Source organism: Pseudorasbora parva, unplaced genomic scaffold (genome assembly GCF_024679245.1).
Source record: "Pseudorasbora parva isolate DD20220531a unplaced genomic scaffold, ASM2467924v1 scaffold_33, whole genome shotgun sequence".
In the NCBI taxonomy this organism is placed as follows: Eukaryota; Metazoa; Chordata; class Actinopteri; order Cypriniformes; family Gobionidae; genus Pseudorasbora; species Pseudorasbora parva.
The window spans coordinates 170491-190658 of NW_027125104.1; the positions used below are offsets into that span (position 1 = coordinate 170491).

Here is a 20168-nt window from a genome sequence, read left to right on the forward strand (position 1 = left end):
ATGAGCATAGGGAAAAAAGAAGAACAAAAGCGTCGGTTGCCGGCCGGCTGACTCATCACCGTCACAGCACGTTTTTTGATGTCCCTCTTATTTGAGAGTCTTTACCAACGAGCTGATGAGTCGAATCAGGGGTTTGTGTTGGATGGATTAGGGACACCTGATTCAAATCAAGGTCAGGCACGCACGCACGCAGCAGTCAAGCAATGGAAGGTGCCCCGTCCTTCCTTTTCTTGGGGGAGGGGAAGGTCACCGTGTTTGAGGATGGCGAAGGGGGATAGGGCGCCTCTGCCTGGAGGCCAGGCAACTCATACTTACCTGGCAGGGGAGACACCATGATCAGGAAGGTGGTTCACCCAGGGCGAGGCTCGGCCATTGCACTCCGGTTGTGCTGACCCCTGCGAATTCCCCAAATGTGGGAATCTCGACTGCATAATTTATGGTAGTGGGGGACTGCGTTCGCGCTCTCCCCTGTACACACTGGTTAAAAGCAGATAGCGTGGAGGGAAAAAGCGTGCGGTTCTTGGCGCTTGTGGCGCCGCCCACTGCCCCAAAGGGTGAAGTTGCACCAGTTTTGTTATGTTTCTGTCTCTTTCTGCTGTGTCAGCCAGTGACCCGGAGAGTTCAGAGAACTGAACTGCGTCTGTTTTCATCGAGGTTGTCGAAACCTGCGACCGGTTTGCCGAATGTGGTTTTTCCCACAAACTTTGATATTCAACGGACGAGTTGATTGACAGCAGTGGTCCCAAAGGCAAAGTTGTTCGGATGGAGGTTTTCTGTCGTATGGTACGACTGTCTCGTGCGCGTGCTGTGAAAAAGCACGCGACATACGTTCGCCTATAGCCGCTCTCATGTTGTTGCTTTTTCATTTTAAAGCGCCACTAGGTGGCCATTCACCGCGTCCTTTCTCGCCTGACCCCAGACTGAGCCCGTGCACGGGTGTACCGGCTTGGGTGAAATTGTCTCGTTCCGTCCAAGAGCTATAGCCGTTCTAGCAGACCCCGCCTCGCCCAGCCCGTAGGTTTCGGCCTGCCGCCGCCAAGCTGAATCGAAATTCCCACTTTTTTTCCGATCTGGACGGACAGTCAGACTCCAGAGAATCTTTCTGCACTGGTTTGGGCCAGATCGGGCAAAAGACCTAGGACTAGTGTGCAAAAGTAGGTTTTTCACAAAATCCCAAATACCCGAAAATTTCGCCAGCGCAACCTTCGAATCCGAGGCATGCGTCTCGCTCGGCTCGAGCCAAGGATTCCGATGATATAAGACACTTGGTTCTGCGGCGTGCGGTTTGGGAGCTACGAGCCATTTCGTACTTTCGGTGGCTGTAGCGCCACCGCCGGGCCCATCGGGGGGCCAGCCTTGGTGATGTTGTAGAGCGAGTGGCTAGTGCCATCCCTCAAAGTTTCAGGTCTCTACGACGTACGGCCTTTGCCAACCCTCCCCCCCCTCACCGCTTCCCAGATGGGCGTCGCCTTTGCCGGCTCCCCTGCCGCTGCGTCATTGTGTCATCGCTTCTCGGCCTTTTGGCTAAGATCAAGTGTAGTATCTGTTCTTATCAGTTTAATATCTGATACGTCCCCTATCCGGGGACTGCATATTAAATTGATTTTTGGCACATGGAGCCGGAACCGGGGCTTGCTCCGTCCACTCCACGCATCGACCTGGTATTGCAGTGCCTCCAGGAACGGTGTGCTTCCCCTTTTTGGGGCCTGCGAATTGTTGTGACTAATAGAAGAACCAACAACACCACTGGACTTTTGTCAGAGAATACAGAAATACGCAGGAAGCGCATACAGAATGACGATGAGGTGACCGTTGACGATGACCGTGCCACAGAGAAAGCAGCAAGCTGCGGTCATATGAGCATAGGGAAAAAAGAAGAACAAAAGCGTCGGTTGCCGGCCGGCTGACTCATCACCGTCACAGCACGTTTTTTGATGTCCCTCTTATTTGAGAGTCTTTACCAACGAGCTGATGAGTCGAATCGGGGGTTTGTGTTGGATGGATTAGGGACACCTGATTCAAATCAAGGTCAGGCACGCACGCACGCAGCAGTCAAGCAATGGAAGGTGCCCCGTCCTTCCTTTTCTTGGGGGAGGGGAAGGTCACCGTGTTTGAGGATGGCGAAGGGGGATAGGGCGCCTCTGCCTGGAGGCCAGGCAACTCATACTTACCTGGCAGGGGAGACACCATGATCAGGAAGGTGGTTCACCCAGGGCGAGGCTCGGCCATTGCACTCCGGTTGTGCTGACCCCTGCGAATTCCCCAAATGTGGGAATCTCGACTGCATAATTTATGGTAGTGGGGGACTGCGTTCGCGCTCTCCCCTGTACACACTGGTTAAAAGCAGATAGCGTGGAGGGAAAAAGCGTGCGGTTCTTGACGCTTGTGGCGCCGCCCACTGCCCCAAAGGGTGAAGTTGCACCAGTTTTGTTATGTTTCTGTCTCTTTCTGCTGTGTCAGCCAGTGACCCGGAGAGTTCAGAGAACTGAACTGCGTCTGTTTTCATCGAGGTTGTCGAAACCTGCGACCGGTTTGCCGAATGTGGTTTTTCCCACAAACTTTGATATTCAACGGACGAGTTGATTGACAGCAGTGGTCCCAAAGGCAAAGTTGTTCGGATGGAGGTTTTCTGTCGTATGGTACGACTGTCTCGTGCGCGTGCTGTGAAAAAGCACGCGACATACGTTCGCCTATAGCCGCTCTCATGTTGTTGCTTTTTCATTTTAAAGCGCCACTAGGTGGCCATTCACCGCGTCCTTTCTCGCCTGACCCCAGACTGAGCCCGTGCACGGGTGTACCGGCTTGGGTGAAATTGTCTCGTTCCGTCCAAGAGCTATAGCCGTTCTAGCAGACCCCGCCTCGCCCAGCCCGTAGGTTTCGGCCTGCCGCCGCCAAGCTGAATCGAAATTCCCACTTTTTTTCCGATCTGGACGGACAGTCAGACTCCAGAGAATCTTTCTGCACTGGTTTGGGCCAGATCGGGCAAAAGACCTAGGACTAGTGTGCAAAAGTAGGTTTTTCACAAAATCCCAAATACCCGAAAATTTCGCCAGCGCAACCTTCGAATCCGAGGCATGCGTCTCGCTCGGCTCGAGCCAAGGATTCCGATGATATAAGACACTTGGTTCTGCGGCGTGCGGTTTGGGAGCTACGAGCCATTTCGTACTTTCGGTGGCTGTAGCGCCACCGCCGGGCCCATCGGGGGGCCAGCCTTGGTGATGTTGTAGAGCGAGTGGCTAGTACCATCCCTCAAAGTTTCAGGTCTCTACGACGTACGGCCTTTGCCAACCCTCCCCCCCCTCACCGCTTCCCAGATGGGCGTCGCCTTTGCCGGCTCCCCTGCCGCTGCGTCATTGTGTCATCGCTTCTCGGCCTTTTGGCTAAGATCAAGTGTAGTATCTGTTCTTATCAGTTTAATATCTGATACGTCCCCTATCCGGGGACTGCATATTAAATTGATTTTTGGCACATGGAGCCGGAACCGGGGCTTGCTCCGTCCACTCCACGCATCGACCTGGTATTGCAGTGCCTCCAGGAACGGTGTGCTTCCCCTTTTCGGGGACTGCGAATTGTTGTGACTAATAGAAGAACCAACAACACCACTGGACTTTTGTCAGAGAATACAGAAATACGCAGGAAGCGCATACAGAATGACGATGAGGTGACCGTTGACGATGACCGTGCCACAGAGAAAGCAGCAAGCTGCGGTCATATGAGCATAGGGAAAAAAGAAGAACAAAAGCGTCGGTTGCCGGCCGGCTGACTCATCACCGTCACAGCACGTTTTTTGATGTCCCTCTTATTTGAGAGTCTTTACCAACGAGCTGATGAGTCGAATCAGGGGTTTGTGTTGGATGGATTAGGGACACCTGATTCAAATCAAGGTCAGGCACGCACGCACGCAGCAGTCAAGCAATGGAAGGTGCCCCGTCCTTCCTTTTCTTGGGGGAGGGGAAGGTCACCGTGTTTGAGGATGGCGAAGGGGGATAGGGCGCCTCTGCCTGGAGGCCAGGCAACTCATACTTACCTGGCAGGGGAGACACCATGATCAGGAAGGTGGTTCACCCAGGGCGAGGCTCGGCCATTGCACTCCGGTTGTGCTGACCCCTGCGAATTCCCCAAATGTGGGAATCTCGACTGCATAATTTATGGTAGTGGGGGACTGCGTTCGCGCTCTCCCCTGTACACACTGGTTAAAAGCAGATAGCGTGGAGGGAAAAAGCGTGCGGTTCTTGACGCTTGTGGCGCCGCCCACTGCCCCAAAGGGTGAAGTTGCACCAGTTTTGTTATGTTTCTGTCTCTTTCTGCTGTGTCAGCCAGTGACCCGGAGAGTTCAGAGAACTGAACTGCGTCTGTTTTCATCGAGGTTGTCGAAACCTGCGACCGGTTTGCCGAATGTGGTTTTTCCCACAAACTTTGATATTCAACGGACGAGTTGATTGACAGCAGTGGTCCCAAAGGCAAAGTTGTTCGGATGGAGGTTTTCTGTCGTATGGTACGACTGTCTCGTGCGCGTGCTGTGAAAAAGCACGCGACATACGTTCGCCTATAGCCGCTCTCATGTTGTTGCTTTTTCATTTTAAAGCGCCACTAGGTGGCCATTCACCGCGTCCTTTCTCGCCTGACCCCAGACTGAGCCCGTGCACGGGTGTACCGGCTTGGGTGAAATTGTCTCGTTCCGTCCAAGAGCTATAGCCGTTCTAGCAGACCCCGCCTCGCCCAGCCCGTAGGTTTCGGCCTGCCGCCGCCAAGCTGAATCGAAATTCCCACTTTTTTTCCGATCTGGACGGACAGTCAGACTCCAGAGAATCTTTCTGCACTGGTTTGGGCCAGATCGGGCAAAAGACCTAGGACTAGTGTGCAAAAGTAGGTTTTTCACAAAATCCCAAATACCCGAAAATTTCGCCAGCGCAACCTTCGAATCCGAGGCATGCGTCTCGCTCGGCTCGAGCCAAGGATTCCGATGATATAAGACACTTGGTTCTGCGGCGTGCGGTTTGGGAGCTACGAGCCATTTCGTACTTTCGGTGGCTGTAGCGCCACCGCCGGGCCCATCGGGGGGCCAGCCTTGGTGATGTTGTAGAGCGAGTGGCTAGTACCATCCCTCAAAGTTTCAGGTCTCTACGACGTACGGCCTTTGCCAACCCTCCCCCCCCTCACCGCTTCCCAGATGGGCGTCGCCTTTGCCGGCTCCCCTGCCGCTGCGTCATTGTGTCATCGCTTCTCGGCCTTTTGGCTAAGATCAAGTGTAGTATCTGTTCTTATCAGTTTAATATCTGATACGTCCCCTATCCGGGGACTGCATATTAAATTGATTTTTGGCACATGGAGCCGGAACCGGGGCTTGCTCCGTCCACTCCACGCATCGACCTGGTATTGCAGTGCCTCCAGGAACGGTGTGCTTCCCCTTTTCGGGGACTGCGAATTGTTGTGACTAATAGAAGAACCAACAACACCACTGGACTTTTGTCAGAGAATACAGAAATACGCAGGAAGCGCATACAGAATGACGATGAGGTGACCGTTGACGATGACCGTGCCACAGAGAAAGCAGCAAGCTGCGGTCATATGAGCATAGGGAAAAAAGAAGAACAAAAGCGTCGGTTGCCGGCCGGCTGACTCATCACCGTCACAGCACGTTTTTTGATGTCCCTCTTATTTGAGAGTCTTTACCAACGAGCTGATGAGTCGAATCAGGGGTTTGTGTTGGATGGATTAGGGACACCTGATTCAAATCAAGGTCAGGCACGCACGCACGCAGCAGTCAAGCAATGGAAGGTGCCCCGTCCTTCCTTTTCTTGGGGGAGGGGAAGGTCACCGTGTTTGAGGATGGCGAAGGGGGATAGGGCGCCTCTGCCTGGAGGCCAGGCAACTCATACTTACCTGGCAGGGGAGACACCATGATCAGGAAGGTGGTTCACCCAGGGCGAGGCTCGGCCATTGCACTCCGGTTGTGCTGACCCCTGCGAATTCCCCAAATGTGGGAATCTCGACTGCATAATTTATGGTAGTGGGGGACTGCGTTCGCGCTCTCCCCTGTACACACTGGTTAAAAGCAGATAGCGTGGAGGGAAAAAGCGTGCGGTTCTTGACGCTTGTGGCGCCGCCCACTGCCCCAAAGGGTGAAGTTGCACCAGTTTTGTTATGTTTCTGTCTCTTTCTGCTGTGTCAGCCAGTGACCCGGAGAGTTCAGAGAACTGAACTGCGTCTGTTTTCATCGAGGTTGTCGAAACCTGCGACCGGTTTGCCGAATGTGGTTTTTCCCACAAACTTTGATATTCAACGGACGAGTTGATTGACAGCAGTGGTCCCAAAGGCAAAGTTGTTCGGATGGAGGTTTTCTGTCGTATGGTACGACTGTCTCGTGCGCGTGCTGTGAAAAAGCACGCGACATACGTTCGCCTATAGCCGCTCTCATGTTGTTGCTTTTTCATTTTAAAGCGCCACTAGGTGGCCATTCACCGCGTCCTTTCTCGCCTGACCCCAGACTGAGCCCGTGCACGGGTGTACCGGCTTGGGTGAAATTGTCTCGTTCCGTCCAAGAGCTATAGCCGTTCTAGCAGACCCCGCCTCGCCCAGCCCGTAGGTTTCGGCCTGCCGCCGCCAAGCTGAATCGAAATTCCCACTTTTTTTCCGATCTGGACGGACAGTCAGACTCCAGAGAATCTTTCTGCACTGGTTTGGGCCAGATCGGGCAAAAGACCTAGGACTAGTGTGCAAAAGTAGGTTTTTCACAAAATCCCAAATACCCGAAAATTTCGCCAGCGCAACCTTCGAATCCGAGGCATGCGTCTCGCTCGGCTCGAGCCAAGGATTCCGATGATATAAGACACTTGGTTCTGCGGCGTGCGGTTTGGGAGCTACGAGCCATTTCGTACTTTCGGTGGCTGTAGCGCCACCGCCGGGCCCATCGGGGGGCCAGCCTTGGTGATGTTGTAGAGCGAGTGGCTAGTACCATCCCTCAAAGTTTCAGGTCTCTACGACGTACGGCCTTTGCCAACCCTCCCCCCCCTCACCGCTTCCCAGATGGGCGTCGCCTTTGCCGGCTCCCCTGCCGCTGCGTCATTGTGTCATCGCTTCTCGGCCTTTTGGCTAAGATCAAGTATCTGGTCGAACGGTTGAGACTGCGATCGCCTCTCTGAGGTTTCCTGGCTCGAGATCCTTTTGTGTCCCGAGCCGCACAACTTCTGAGAGGTAGAGTGATCCTGCTTTTTTACGGTTCAACAAGTTTTAAGGTAAGACTTTTATTATTTTATCTATTTATTGTATTTATTGTTATTTTACAGTTTTTAGGCTGTTGGTGCCTCCACCATGTCGGCTGCTCGTGCTGGCATGCGGAGGCACCACAGCGTACGCTTTTTATTTAGAGAGGTGGATGGTAAGCTCCTGGGGTTGTCTCGTCTAGACTTCTCCAGGAAGCTGATCCAGAAAACCCTCAATTTTAGACCTGAGGATTTAAACTGTTTGATGACTCTGCCCCTGAACAAGGGTTTTGATTTGAGTTTTAAAACTGCTTCCCTGCTGAATGACTTTTGGCAAAGGTTTGACTCTGTTAAGGCCCAGTTCTCCATGTTCACTGTGGAAAAACTTTCAGATAACACACTTAAAACTGTGATTGTCAGAATGTTTAACGAAACAGTGACAGGGGATGATATTTGTGTCTGGTTGGGTAGATTTTGCACTGTTAGAAGCCAGCCTATCAAAGTGCTAGATGAGGACGGCATTTGGAATTGCTCCTGGCGGATTCCCATTAAACAATGGGAAGAGGCTGGGGGCTATCAAGGCCTGAAACATCTGCCTTCCATGATTGTGCTGGGAGAAAACAGAGGCTACATACACTACCAAGGGATGCCTAAGTTGTGTAGGAAATGTGGAAGAGTTGGGCATCTAGCCGATGCATGCCAAGAGTTAGTGTGTGGGAAGTGTAAAGAAATTGGGCACATTTTTGATGATTGTACCAATGGCAGGCGGTGCAACCTATGTGGAGAATCAAACCATCTCTACAGAGATTGCCCAAAAAGTTTTGCCAACAAACTCAAAGGCAACAAAATGGCCGCCCCACAACCAGAACAATCAAAAGAACAAAGAGAGGAGGTGGTCCCTGAGGTTTTGGCGGGAATTTCAATTTCCCAGCCAGCCTCAGGGAGTGGTCAGGAACAAGCAAGTGGGGCGGCCACAGGGGCGGAGTCATGTTCTCCAACAGAACCTGACAAAGAAATGGAAGAAGAGGAAAGGGAGGAAACAATAGAACATGTGAAAGAAATGGAAGAAGAGGAAAGAGAGGAATCAACAGTTTCCTCCCTAGAAACGGTTTCAGACCTAGCGGTGGAATCCAGTGGGAGTGAAATTAACTTTTCACTCCCAAATGCTCAGGTGCAAAAAAGACCTGCGGGATCTCCTCTATCTGATATAGAGGAGAAGAAAGCTAGGGCAGCACATAGTCCAGATAGTTCCGTTTTGGAAGATCTGGAACATATATGGCCCCTAGAATCCCCAAATGAGGTATCTTTTTTGCACATAAAGCTAAGAACATCATCACCAAAGGAGATGCAAGAGGATTCCTCTGTAGCTCCTGAGGTGGTGAGCACTTGCTTTCCCGACCCTAGTCCTCAAGGGAGAAAGGAAAAGCAGGTGAAACAAGATATAACATAATAGGTTTTTAATGGTTTTATTGTAGTCTTTTTATCATTGTTTTAAATGTCTCATACCTTTTTAATAACACTGCTCATGGCCCTCACCATTTCAACCATAAATGTGAGAAGCGTGAGAGCCACCATACGAGCACAGAGCATTTTATCCTTTTTAAATACTTGTAAATCAGATTTGTTTTTATTACAGGAGTGTGCTCTACCCTTTTTAAACAGGTACACAAAAATGGAGGAGCTATGGCCCCCTGGTCCCTCCATATGGAGCGGCTCAAACCTTAACAAGAACGACGGTGTTGCCATTTTAATTAAAAACCCAAATATCTTGGTGAAGGGCAGCACGGTGGTGAGGGAAGGGCGAGCGCTTTTAGCAAATCTAAATTTTTTAGGTAGAGATTTTAATGTTCTTAATGTGTATGGTTTTACCGGAAAAAATGATAGGTATGAGCTTTTAGAAGACTTGCAGCCCCACATGTTAGGAAGAGTTCCGGTAGTGGTGGCAGGGGATTTTAATTGTGTGTTATCAAAAAAAGACAGAAAGAGGGTTGGAGAAGATTTTAAAATTGATAAGACATCGGTTTTATTACAGGGTTTAGTTAGAGATTTTAATTTAGTCGACTGTTTTAAAAACATGCATCAAAGAGAGGAGGGCTACACTTGGTTCAGTAGTGATGGCGCCAAAGCCTCTCGAATCGACTATATTTTTACAAGAGACTGCCCGCCAACCGATGCTACATTGACTCCCCTCTTCTTTTCTGACCACCTAATGCTATCCTGCACCCTTTCACTACCCACGGGTGTGACGGTAGGGGGAGGGCTGTGGAAGCTGAACTGCTCCCTCTTAGAAGATGAGGACGTAGTAAAGGAATATAGGGAGCAGTTCAGCCAATGGCAGACCCTCCGAGACTTTTATGAGACACATGCACATTGGTGGGAGATGGTAAAAGACAGGACGAGACAGTTTTTTAGGAAAGTAGGAAAAGAAAAGAAAGATAAGGAAAGGAGACACATGATGGGGCTGCAAAAAAGACTACAGAGATATTTTACCCTTTTTAACAATGGTTTTGATTTTAATGATGAAATACAAGAGGTTAAAAGAGAAATGTCAGTTTTATCCAGTCTTCAGAGCAAAGGGGTCATTTTAAGAAGTAAAGAAAGAGAAATAGAAGAAGGTGAAAAATGTACTAGGTACTTTTTTAAAAAGATAATGACACAAAGAAGGAATATAGTCAATGTAAAAGTAGAAGGGAGGGAAGCAAAAACGACAAAGGAAATTTTAAAAGGGGTTGAAGATTTTTACAGAGAATTATATAGTACAAAATATGTAAACAGTGATACTGTAAAGGAAGTTTTAGAATTCATAGTCAGTAAAGTCAACAGTGAAAATGAGCTTTTAACCCAAGATTTTACCATTTTAGAAATGCACAAATCCCTCAAAAGTTTTAAAAGGGGGAAGTCCCCAGGAGTAGATGGACTCCCCCTGGAATTTTATCTAACCTTTTGGGATATTTTAGCTCATGAACTATTGACTGTTTTTAAAGACTTTGAGACGGTTGACAAACTTCCAGACAGTTTTAGAACAGGGATAGTTTCTTTACTTTACAAAACAGGAGACCGGACTGACTTAAAAAACTGGAGACCAATCACTCTTTTAAATTTTGATTGTAAACTTTTTAGTAAGATTTTAGCCACACGTATGTCGACAGTTTTAGAGGACGTAATCCACCCGGATCAAGCTTGTGCTGTGCCCGGAAGAAGGATAACAGACAGCCTGGTTCTGATTAGAGATGCCATCTGTTTTGCGAGAGACAGAAACATCCGGCTAGTAGTCCTAAATTTAGATTTTGAGAAAGCTTTTGACCGAGTCTCGCACCAGTACCTGTTTCAGGTACTGCAAAAAATGGGTTTTCCGAAGAGGTTCATAGCTTGGGTGGGACTGCTGTACGAGGGCTTAGTCAGCAAAATCCTTGTAAATGGTCATCTCTCTAAAGCGGTAAATATTCGCAGCGGTGTCCGTCAGGGGTGTCCTTTATCCCCCCTTTTGTATGTGGCTTGTATTGAGCCACTGGCACAGATCTTGAGAAGGGATACACGGATAAAAGGAATAGACATTCCAGGGACCAGTGGACTGACAGCGACATGTGTGCTCTACATGGACGACGTAACTCTTTTAGCCACGGACGTTTTATCAATACAAAGAGCTATGGACTTGACGGACTGGTACGGTCGGGCCTCGGGCGCAAAACTCAACAGAAGCAAGTCCGAGGCCCTGCTCTTTGGACCGTGGGACGACAGAGACACAGGCGGACTTAATGTAGATTTTAAGGAGACAGATTTTAAGATTTTAGGAGTTAAATTTGACAAGGAAGGGGGTGGACGGGAAAACTGGACTGACTTATTAGGGAAAGTTAGGAAAAGACTGGGGTTTTGGGGACTACGACAGATGACTTTGGAGGGCAAAGTTTTAATTTTTAAAGCCATCATTTTACCTCTAATGTCACTTGTTTGTTCTGTTTTTATCCCACCTAGGAAATTCCTAAAGAAATTAGAAAGGGCGGTGTTTTATTTCCTGTGGGGGTCCAAGTGGGAGAGGTTGAAGAGGGACGTGGTCAAGAGGAGACCAGAAAATGGTGGAAAAGGGCTCCCAGACCCCCACCTGTTTTTAGGCAGCCGCTTCACCGCCCTACATTTAAGATATGCCACGACCCCATCCAAAGAAAATAAGACAGCAGCCATGGCACGGTTTTGGATGGGGTCTTACCTAAGAGCATTGAAGATTTTACCAATTGATTTGAGTAGTCCTGTATCTTTTAATCTACCCACAGAGTACAGTTTTATAAAAAAGTTTTTAAAGAAACATTTTTTAGAACAACAAGACGTCACTATTTTAACCAACCACAAATCTCTTGTCTCCTTTGTGCAGGACCGGGAACCGGTGAGTCCAATTCCAAACCTCACTCTAAGTGAGGCAAAATTGGTCTGGAAGAATGCTGCTCACCCCGCTCTCCAGAATGGACACAAGGACTTGTCATGGATGGTGGCTCATGAGATCCTCCCGGTCAGGGCGGTTATGCACTCCAGAGGCATGGCCAAAAATCCCATCTGCCCGCGGTCCGGGTGCAAATCCCCGGAGACCGTCTACCATCTGCTCTGGGAGTGCGGTGCTGCGCGGGACCTGTGGGCCAGGGCCGGCCCCCTGTTTTTCCCGTGCCTGCCAGCGGGTGGGGCCCAGGTGGACTACAAGCTCGCCATCCTAGGGGTGGGTCAGGGCCTAAAAGCCCAAACATCGCATGAATTTGCATCGCTCTGGCTCACCCTTAACGTAATCAAGGATGCCATCTGGGTCACCAGAAACCTGCTGGTGGGGAAACGCGTGACGGTCCCCCTCCACGCATGCGAGCAAAGAATAAGATCAACGCTGCAGGGTGGGCCGCACGTCGTCATTCGGACGGGGGGGCCGAGGCCACACAAAGGAGGTCCCGGCCACCACCGACCTTGACCGCCCGTAGATGCACCCTCACCACTCTGGCTACGGGAACAGCGGGCCAGAGGGCCGGAGGAGAGGGGATCTCCGCTGACCCCCGGAAATGGCAGGCCAAGTGTTCTTCCTGGAGAGTGGGGGGGAATGCAGACTTGATAAGGACTCACCCCCAGTCTTGCACAATGGATTTTATCATCTTTATTTTATTTATCTACTGATTTTTACATGCAAACACCACACCCCCTTTTAAGAAACTCAACACACGCATGGACTATTAAACACGACTTGCACAATGGTTTTAGTTTTATTATTTTAAACACTGAATTCTTCATTTTAAACCATGTGTATTAAATGTTCTGCTTGTTTTAAATGTGTGTTGAAAGGAAAGTGTGTTTTGTGAAATATGATTGTAAATGGTGACAATAAAAACCTTTCAAAAGAAAAAATCTGTTCTTATCAGTTTAATATCTGATACGTCCCCTATCCGGGGACTGCATATTAAATTGTTTTTTGGCACATGGAGCCGGAACCGGGGCTTGCTCCGTCCACTCCACGCATCGACCTGGTATTGCAGTGCCTCCAGGAACGGTGTGCTTCCCCTTTTTGGGGACTGCGAATTGTTGTGACTAATAGAAGAACCAACAACACCACTGGACTTTTGTCAGAGAATACAGAAATACGCAGGAAGCGCATACAGAATGACGATGAGGTGACCGTTGACGATGACCGTGCCACAGAGAAAGCAGCAAGCTGCGGTCATATGAGCATAGGGAAAAAAGAAGAACAAAAGCGTCGGTTGCCGGCCGGCTGACTCATCACCGTCACAGCACGTTTTTTGATGTCCCTCTTATTTGAGAGTCTTTACCAACGAGCTGATGAGTCGAATCGGGGGTTTGTGTTGGATGGATTAGGGACACCTGATTCAAATCAAGGTCACGCACGCACGCAGCAGTCAAGCAATGGAAGGTGCCCCGTCCTTCCTTTTCTTGGGGGAGGGGAAGGTCACCGTGTTTGAGGATGGCGAAGGGGGATAGGGCGCCTCTGCCTGGAGGCCAGGCAACTCATACTTACCTGGCAGGGGAGACACCATGATCAGGAAGGTGGTTCACCCAGGGCGAGGCTCGGCCATTGCACTCCGGTTGTGCTGACCCCTGCGAATTCCCCAAATGTGGGAATCTCGACTGCATAATTTATGGTAGTGGGGGACTGCGTTCGCGCTCTCCCCTGTACACACTGGTTAAAAGCAGATAGCGTGGAGGGAAAAAGCGTGCGGTTCTTGACGCTTGTGGCGCCGCCCACTGCCCCAAAGGGTGAAGTTGCACCAGTTTTGTTATGTTTCTGTCTCTTTCTGCTGTGTCAGCCAGTGACCCGGAGAGTTCAGAGAACTGAACTGCGTCTGTTTTCATCGAGGTTGTCGAAACCTGCGACCGGTTTGCCGAATGTGGTTTTTCCCACAAACTTTGATATTCAACGGACGAGTTGATTGACAGCAGTGGTCCCAAAGGCAAAGTTGTTCGGATGGAGGTTTTCTGTCGTATGGTACGACTGTCTCGTGCGCGTGCTGTGAAAAAGCACGCGACATACGTTCGCCTATAGCCGCTCTCATGTTGTTGCTTTTTCATTTTAAAGCGCCACTAGGTGGCCATTCACCGCGTCCTTTCTCGCCTGACCCCAGACTGAGCCCGTGCACGGGTGTACCGGCTTGGGTGAAATTGTCTCGTTCCGTCCAAGAGCTATAGCCGTTCTAGCAGACCCCGCCTCGCCCAGCCCGTAGGTTTCGGCCTGCCGCCGCCAAGCTGAATCGAAATTCCCACTTTTTTTCCGATCTGGACGGACAGTCAGACTCCAGAGAATCTTTCTGCACTGGTTTGGGCCAGATCGGGCAAAAGACCTAGGACTAGTGTGCAAAAGTAGGTTTTTCACAAAATCCCAAATACCCGAAAATTTCGCCAGCGCAACCTTCGAATCCGAGGCATGCGTCTCGCTCGGCTCGAGCCAAGGATTCCGATGATATAAGACACTTGGTTCTGCGGCGTGCGGTTTGGGAGCTACGAGCCATTTCGTACTTTCGGTGGCTGTAGCGCCACCGCCGGGCCCATCGGGGGGCCAGCCTTGGTGATGTTGTAGAGCGAGTGGCTAGTGCCATCCCTCAAAGTTTCAGGTCTCTACGACGTACGGCCTTTGCCAACCCTCCCCCCCCTCACCGCTTCCCAGATGGGCGTCGCCTTTGCCGGCTCCCCTGCCGCTGCGTCATTGTGTCATCGCTTCTCGGCCTTTTGGCTAAGATCAAGTGTAGTATCTGTTCTTATCAGTTTAATATCTGATACGTCCCCTATCCGGGGACTGCATATTAAATTGATTTTTGGCACATGGAGCCGGAACCGGGGCTTGCTCCGTCCACTCCACGCATCGACCTGGTATTGCAGTGCCTCCAGGAACGGTGTGCTTCCCCTTTTTGGGGACTGCGAATTGTTGTGACTAATAGAAGAACCAACAACACCACTGGACTTTTGTCAGAGAATACAGAAATACGCAGGAAGCGCATACAGAATGACGATGAGGTGACCGTTGACGATGACCGTGCCACAGAGAAAGCAGCAAGCTGCGGTCATATGAGCATAGGGAAAAAAGAAGAACAAAAGCGTCGGTTGCCGGCCGGCTGACTCATCACCGTCACAGCACGTTTTTTGATGTCCCTCTTATTTGAGAGTCTTTACCAACGAGCTGATGAGTCGAATCAGGGGTTTGTGTTGGATGGATTAGGGACACCTGATTCAAATCAAGGTCAGGCACGCACGCACGCAGCAGTCAAGCAATGGAAGGTGCCCCGTCCTTCCTTTTCTTGGGGGAGGGGAAGGTCACCGTGTTTGAGGATGGCGAAGGGGGATAGGGCGCCTCTGCCTGGAGGCCAGGCAACTCATACTTACCTGGCAGGGGAGACACCATGATCAGGAAGGTGGTTCACCCAGGGCGAGGCTCGGCCATTGCACTCCGGTTGTGCTGACCCCTGCGAATTCCCCAAATGTGGGAATCTCGACTGCATAATTTATGGTAGTGGGGGACTGCGTTCGCGCTCTCCCCTGTACACACTGGTTAAAAGCAGATAGCGTGGAGGGAAAAAGCGTGCGGTTCTTGACGCTTGTGGCGCCGCCCACTGCCCCAAAGGGTGAAGTTGCACCAGTTTTGTTATGTTTCTGTCTCTTTCTGCTGTGTCAGCCAGTGACCCGGAGAGTTCAGAGAACTGAACTGCGTCTGTTTTCATCGAGGTTGTCGAAACCTGCGACCGGTTTGCCGAATGTGGTTTTTCCCACAAACTTTGATATTCAACGGACGAGTTGATTGACAGCAGTGGTCCCAAAGGCAAAGTTGTTCGGATGGAGGTTTTCTGTCGTATGGTACGACTGTCTCGTGCGCGTGCTGTGAAAAAGCACGCGACATACATTCGCCTATAGCCGCTCTCATGTTGTTGCTTTTTCATTTTAAAGCGCCACTAGGTGGCCATTCACCGCGTCCTTTCTCGCCTGACCCCAGACTGAGCCCGTGCACGGGTGTACCGGCTTGGGTGAAATTGTCTCGTTCCGTCCAAGAGCTATAGCCGTTCTAGCAGACCCCGCCTCGCCCAGCCCGTAGGTTTCGGCCTGCCGCCGCCAAGCTGAATCGAAATTCCCACTTTTTTTCCGATCTGGACGGACAGTCAGACTCCAGAGAATCTTTCTGCACTGGTTTGGGCCAGATCGGGCAAAAGACCTAGGACTAGTGTGCAAAAGTAGGTTTTTCACAAAATCCCAAATACCCGAAAATTTCGCCAGCGCAACCTTCGAATCCGAGGCATGCGTCTCGCTCGGCTCGAGCCAAGGATTCCGATGATATAAGACACTTGGTTCTGCGGCGTGCGGTTTGGGAGCTACGAGCCATTTCGTACTTTCGGTGGCTGTAGCGCCACCGCCGGGCCCATCGGGGGGCCAGCCTTGGTGATGTTGTAGAGCGAGTGGCTAGTACCATCCCTCAAAGTTTCAGGTCTCTACGACGTACGGCCTTTGCCAACCCTCCCCCCCCTCACCGCTTCCCAGATGGGCGTCGCCTTTGCCGGCTCCCCTGCCGCTGCGTCATTGTGTCATCGCTTCTCGGCCTTTTGGCTAAGATCAAGTGTAGTATCTGTTCTTATCAGTTTAATATCTGATACGTCCCCTATCCGGGGACTGCATATTAAATTGATTTTTGGCACATGGAGCCGGAACCGGGGCTTGCTCCGTCCACTCCACGCATCGACCTGGTATTGCAGTGCCTCCAGGAACGGTGTGCTTCCCCTTTTTGGGGACTGCGAATTGTTGTGACTAATAGAAGAACCAACAACACCACTGGACTTTTGTCAGAGAATACAGAAATACGCAGGAAGCGCATACAGAATGACGATGAGGTGACCGTTGACGATGACCGTGCCACAGAGAAAGCAGCAAGCTGCGGTCATATGAGCATAGGGAAAAAAGAAGAACAAAAGCGTCGGTTGCCGGCCGGCTGACTCATCACCGTCACAGCACGTTTTTTGATGTCCCTCTTATTTGAGAGTCTTTACCAACGAGCTGATGAGTCGAATCAGGGGTTTGTGTTGGATGGATTAGGGACACCTGATTCAAATCAAGGTCAGGCACGCACGCACGCAGCAGTCAAGCAATGGAAGGTGCCCCGTCCTTCCTTTTCTTGGGGGAGGGGAAGGTCACCGTGTTTGAGGATGGCGAAGGGGGATAGGGCGCCTCTGCCTGGAGGCCAGGCAACTCATACTTACCTGGCAGGGGAGACACCATGATCAGGAAGGTGGTTCACCCAGGGCGAGGCTCGGCCATTGCACTCCGGTTGTGCTGACCCCTGCGAATTCCCCAAATGTGGGAATCTCGACTGCATAATTTATGGTAGTGGGGGACTGCGTTCGCGCTCTCCCCTGTACACACTGGTTAAAAGCAGATAGCGTGGAGGGAAAAAGCGTGCGGTTCTTGACGCTTGTGGCGCCGCCCACTGCCCCAAAGGGTGAAGTTGCACCAGTTTTGTTATGTTTCTGTCTCTTTCTGCTGTGTCAGCCAGTGACCCGGAGAGTTCAGAGAACTGAACTGCGTCTGTTTTCATCGAGGTTGTCGAAACCTGCGACCGGTTTGCCGAATGTGGTTTTTCCCACAAACTTTGATATTCAACGGACGAGTTGATTGACAGCAGTGGTCCCAAAGGCAAAGTTGTTCGGATGGAGGTTTTCTGTCGTATGGTACGACTGTCTCGTGCGCGTGCTGTGAAAAAGCACGCGACATACATTCGCCTATAGCCGCTCTTATGTTGTTGCTTTTTCATTTTAAAGCGCCACTAGGTGGCCATTCACCGCGTCCTTTCTCGCCTGACCCCAGACTGAGCCCGTGCACGGGTGTACCGGCTTGGGTGAAATTGTCTCGTTCCGTCCAAGAGCTATAGCCGTTCTAGCAGACCCCGCCTCGCCCAGCCCGTAGGTTTCGGCCTGCCGCCGCCAAGCTGAATCGAAATTCCCACTTTTTTTCCGATCTGGACGGACAGTCAGACTCCAGAGAATCTTTCTGCACTGGTTTGGGCCAGATCGGGCAAAAGACCTAGGACTAGTGTGCAAAAGTAGGTTTTTCACAAAATCCCAAATACCCGAAAATTTCGCCAGCGCAACCTTCGAATCCGAGGCATGCGTCTCGCTCGGCTCGAGCCAAGGATTCCGATGATATAAGACACTTGGTTCTGCGGCGTGCGGTTTGGGAGCTACGAGCCATTTCGTACTTTCGGTGGCTGTAGCGCCACCGCCGGGCCCATCGGGGGGCCAGCCTTGGTGATGTTGTAGAGCGAGTGGCTAGTACCATCCCTCAAAGTTTCAGGTCTCTACGACGTACGGCCTTTGCCAACCCTCCCCCCCCTCACCGCTTCCCAGATGGGCGTCGCCTTTGCCGGCTCCCCTGCCGCTGCGTCATTGTGTCATCGCTTCTCGGCCTTTTGGCTAAGATCAAGTGTAGTATCTGTTCTTATCAGTTTAATATCTGATACGTCCCCTATCCGGGGACTGCATATTAAATTGATTTTTGGCACATGGAGCCGGAACCGGGGCTTGCTCCGTCCACTCCACGCATCGACCTGGTATTGCAGTGCCTCCAGGAACGGTGTGCTTCCCCTTTTTGGGGACTGCGAATTGTTGTGACTAATAGAAGAACCAACAACACCACTGGACTTTTGTCAGAGAATACAGAAATACGCAGGAAGCGCATACAGAATGACGATGAGGTGACCGTTGACGATGACCGTGCCACAGAGAAAGCAGCAAGCTGCGGTCATATGAGCATAGGGAAAAAAGAAGAACAAAAGCGTCGGTTGCCGGCCGGCTGACTCATCACCGTCACAGCACGTTTTTTGATGTCCCTCTTATTTGAGAGTCTTTACCAACGAGCTGATGAGTCGAATCAGGGGTTTGTGTTGGATGGATTAGGGACACCTGATTCAAATCAAGGTCAGGCACGCACGCACGCAGCAGTCAAGCAATGGAAGGTGCCCCGTCCTTCCTTTTCTTGGGGGAGGGGAAGGTCACCGTGTTTGAGGATGGCGAAGGGGGATAGGGCGCCTCTGCCTGGAGGCCAGGCAACTCATACTTACCTGGCAGGGGAGACACCATGATCAGGAAGGTGGTTCACCCAGGGCGAGGCTCGGCCATTGCACTCCGGTTGTGCTGACCCCTGCGAATTCCCCAAATGTGGGAATCTCGACTGCATAATTTATGGTAGTGGGGGACTGCGTTCGCGCTCTCCCCTGTACACACTGGTTAAAAGCAGATAGCGTGGAGGGAAAAAGCGTGCGGTTCTTGACGCTTGTGGCGCCGCCCACTGCCCCAAAGGGTGAAGTTGCACCAGTTTTGTTATGTTTCTGTCTCTTTCTGCTGTGTCAGCCAGTGACCCGGAGAGTTCAGAGAACTGAACTGCGTCTGTTTTCATCGAGGTTGTCGAAACCTGCGACCGGTTTGCCGAATGTGGTTTTTCCCACAAACTTTGATATTCAACGGACGAGTTGATTGACAGCAGTGGTCCCAAAGGCAAAGTTGTTCGGATGGAGGTTTTCTGTCGTATGGTACGACTGTCTCGTGCGCGTGCTGTGAAAAAGCACGCGACATACATTCGCCTATAGCCGCTCTTATGTTGTTGCTTTTTCATTTTAAAGCGCCACTAGGTGGCCATTCACCGCGTCCTTTCTCGCCTGACCCCAGACTGAGCCCGTGCACGGGTGTACCGGCTTGGGTGAAATTGTCTCGTTCCGTCCAAGAGCTATAGCCGTTCTAGCAGACCCCGCCTCGCCCAGCCCGTAGGTTTCGGCCTGCCGCCGCCAAGCTGAATCGAAATTCCCACTTTTTTTCCGATCTGGACGGACAGTCAGACTCCAGAGAATCTTTCTGCACTGGTTTGGGCCAGATCGGGCAAAAGACCTAGGACTAGTGTGCAAAAGTAGGTTTTTCACAAAATCCCAAATACCCGAAAATTTCGCCAGCGCAACCTTCGAATCCGAGGCATGCGTCTCGCTCGGCTCGAGCCAAGGATTCCGATGATATAAGACACTTGGTTCTGCGGCGTGCGGTTTGGGAGCTACGAGCCATTTCGTACTTTCGGTGGCTGTAGCGCCACCGCCGGGCCCATCGGGGGGCCAGCCTTGGTGATGTTGTAGAGCGAGTGGCTAGTACCATCCCTCAAAGTTTCAGGTCTCTACGACGTACGGCCTTTGCCAACCCTCCCCCCCCTCACCGCTTCCCAGATGGGCGTCGCCTTTGCCGGCTCCCCTGCCGCTGCGTCATTGTGTCATCGCTTCTCGGCCTTTTGGCTAAGATCAAGTGTAGTATCTGTTCTTATCAGTTTAATATCTGATACGTCCCCTATCCGGGGACTGCATATTAAATTGATTTTTGGCACATGGAGCCGGAACCGGGGCTTGCTCCGTCCACTCCACGCATCGACCTGGTATTGCAGTGCCTTTTCGGGGACTGCGAATTGTTGTGACTAATAGAAGAACCAACA

At 51.1% G+C, this 20168-nt stretch overlaps 15 non-coding genes and 1 pseudogene across 15 annotated transcripts; all 16 read left to right on the forward strand.

Annotated features, from left to right (window-relative positions):
* Window positions 1–307: 307 nt before the first annotated feature.
* LOC137066738 (U1 spliceosomal RNA) lies at window positions 308–471 on the forward strand. The gene has a single exon (XR_010902630.1). It is a non-coding gene; the product is annotated as a U1 spliceosomal RNA (small nuclear RNA).
* Window positions 472–1504: 1033 nt separating this feature from the next.
* On the forward strand, window positions 1505–1695 carry LOC137066484 (U2 spliceosomal RNA). Its single transcript, XR_010902400.1, has one exon. It is a non-coding gene; the product is annotated as a U2 spliceosomal RNA (small nuclear RNA).
* A 468-nt stretch (window positions 1696–2163) lies between these two features.
* Window positions 2164–2327, forward strand: LOC137066750 (U1 spliceosomal RNA). The gene has a single exon (XR_010902641.1). It is a non-coding gene; the product is annotated as a U1 spliceosomal RNA (small nuclear RNA).
* A 1033-nt stretch (window positions 2328–3360) lies between these two features.
* LOC137066485 (U2 spliceosomal RNA) lies at window positions 3361–3551 on the forward strand. Its single transcript, XR_010902401.1, has one exon. It is a non-coding gene; the product is annotated as a U2 spliceosomal RNA (small nuclear RNA).
* A 468-nt stretch (window positions 3552–4019) lies between these two features.
* LOC137066762 (U1 spliceosomal RNA) lies at window positions 4020–4183 on the forward strand. Its single transcript, XR_010902652.1, has one exon. It is a non-coding gene; the product is annotated as a U1 spliceosomal RNA (small nuclear RNA).
* A 1033-nt stretch (window positions 4184–5216) lies between these two features.
* LOC137066486 (U2 spliceosomal RNA) lies at window positions 5217–5407 on the forward strand. The gene has a single exon (XR_010902402.1). It is a non-coding gene; the product is annotated as a U2 spliceosomal RNA (small nuclear RNA).
* A 468-nt stretch (window positions 5408–5875) lies between these two features.
* On the forward strand, window positions 5876–6039 carry LOC137066774 (U1 spliceosomal RNA). Its single transcript, XR_010902663.1, has one exon. It is a non-coding gene; the product is annotated as a U1 spliceosomal RNA (small nuclear RNA).
* A 6513-nt stretch (window positions 6040–12552) lies between these two features.
* Window positions 12553–12725, forward strand: LOC137066905 (U2 spliceosomal RNA; annotated as a pseudogene).
* Window positions 12726–13189: 464 nt separating this feature from the next.
* On the forward strand, window positions 13190–13353 carry LOC137066787 (U1 spliceosomal RNA). Its single transcript, XR_010902675.1, has one exon. It is a non-coding gene; the product is annotated as a U1 spliceosomal RNA (small nuclear RNA).
* Window positions 13354–14386: 1033 nt separating this feature from the next.
* LOC137066487 (U2 spliceosomal RNA) lies at window positions 14387–14577 on the forward strand. The gene has a single exon (XR_010902403.1). It is a non-coding gene; the product is annotated as a U2 spliceosomal RNA (small nuclear RNA).
* Window positions 14578–15045: 468 nt separating this feature from the next.
* On the forward strand, window positions 15046–15209 carry LOC137066799 (U1 spliceosomal RNA). The gene has a single exon (XR_010902686.1). It is a non-coding gene; the product is annotated as a U1 spliceosomal RNA (small nuclear RNA).
* Window positions 15210–16242: 1033 nt separating this feature from the next.
* Window positions 16243–16433, forward strand: LOC137066488 (U2 spliceosomal RNA). Its single transcript, XR_010902404.1, has one exon. It is a non-coding gene; the product is annotated as a U2 spliceosomal RNA (small nuclear RNA).
* A 468-nt stretch (window positions 16434–16901) lies between these two features.
* LOC137066811 (U1 spliceosomal RNA) lies at window positions 16902–17065 on the forward strand. The gene has a single exon (XR_010902697.1). It is a non-coding gene; the product is annotated as a U1 spliceosomal RNA (small nuclear RNA).
* A 1033-nt stretch (window positions 17066–18098) lies between these two features.
* Window positions 18099–18289, forward strand: LOC137066489 (U2 spliceosomal RNA). The gene has a single exon (XR_010902405.1). It is a non-coding gene; the product is annotated as a U2 spliceosomal RNA (small nuclear RNA).
* Window positions 18290–18757: 468 nt separating this feature from the next.
* Window positions 18758–18921, forward strand: LOC137066823 (U1 spliceosomal RNA). The gene has a single exon (XR_010902708.1). It is a non-coding gene; the product is annotated as a U1 spliceosomal RNA (small nuclear RNA).
* A 1033-nt stretch (window positions 18922–19954) lies between these two features.
* Window positions 19955–20147, forward strand: LOC137066870 (U2 spliceosomal RNA). Its single transcript, XR_010902750.1, has one exon. It is a non-coding gene; the product is annotated as a U2 spliceosomal RNA (small nuclear RNA).
* Window positions 20148–20168: the final 21 nt, after the last annotated feature.